Raw genomic sequence first — 929 nt, forward strand, 5'->3', positions numbered from 1 at the left:
ACTCTGAGAGATCATATTGACTTGCTGAGTCAATATTTTATTCTGAGCCAATATGGCATTCAGAGTATCAACTTCAAGAACTCCCTTCTTCATAGGCGTCCCATTACTCACAGGATTCCTTTCAGAAGTGTACATGAACTGGTTATTAGCAACCATGTCAATGAGTTCTTGAGCTTCTGCAGGCATTTTCTTTAGGTGAATGGATCCACCTGCAGAAGTGTCCAGTGACATCTTTGATAGCTCAGATAAACCATCATAGAATATATCCAGGATGGTCCATTCTGAAAGCATGTCAGAAGGACACTTTTTGGTCAACTGTTTGTATCTTTCCCAAGCTTCATAGAGGGATTCACCTTCTTTCTGTTTGAAAGTTTGAACATCCACTCTAAGCTTGCTCAGCTTTTGAGGAGGAAAGTACTTGGCTAAGAAAGCCGTGACCAGCTTATCCCAAGAGTTCAGGCTGTCTTTGGGTTGAGAATCCAACCATAATCTAGCTCTGTCTCTTACAGCAAAAGGGAAAAGCATGAGCCTGTAGACTTCAGGATCTACTCCATTAGTCTTAACAGTATCATATATCTGCAAGAATTCAGTTAAGAACTGAAAAGGATCTTCAGATGGAAGTCCATGAAACTTGCAGTTCTGCTGCATCAGAGAAACTAATTGAGGTTTCAGCTCAAAGTTGTTTGCTCTAATGGCAGGAATGGAAATGCTTCTTCCATGTAAATTGGAATTTGGTGCAGTAAAGTCACCAAGCATTCTCCTTGCATTGTTGTTGGGTTCGGCTGCCATCTCCTTTACTTGTTCGAAATTTTCAATCAAGTTGTCTCTGGATTGTTGTAATTTAGCTTCTCTTAATTTCCTCTTCAGAGTCCTTTCAGGTTCTGGATCAGCTTCAACAAGAATGCCTTTTTCTCTGTCCCTGCTCATAA

General features: G+C 40.6%; 1 non-coding gene across 1 annotated transcript; it reads left to right on the forward strand.

Moving 5' to 3' along the window:
• Positions 1–285: 285 nt before the first annotated feature.
• Positions 286–393, forward strand: LOC112732132 (small nucleolar RNA R71). Its single transcript, XR_003167869.1, has one exon. It is a non-coding gene; the product is annotated as a small nucleolar RNA R71 (small nucleolar RNA).
• The last annotated feature ends 536 nt before the right edge of the window (positions 394–929 follow it).

This window comes from Arachis hypogaea, chromosome 12, assembly GCF_003086295.3.
Source record: "Arachis hypogaea cultivar Tifrunner chromosome 12, arahy.Tifrunner.gnm2.J5K5, whole genome shotgun sequence".
NCBI classification, from domain to species: domain Eukaryota; kingdom Viridiplantae; phylum Streptophyta; class Magnoliopsida; order Fabales; family Fabaceae; genus Arachis; species Arachis hypogaea.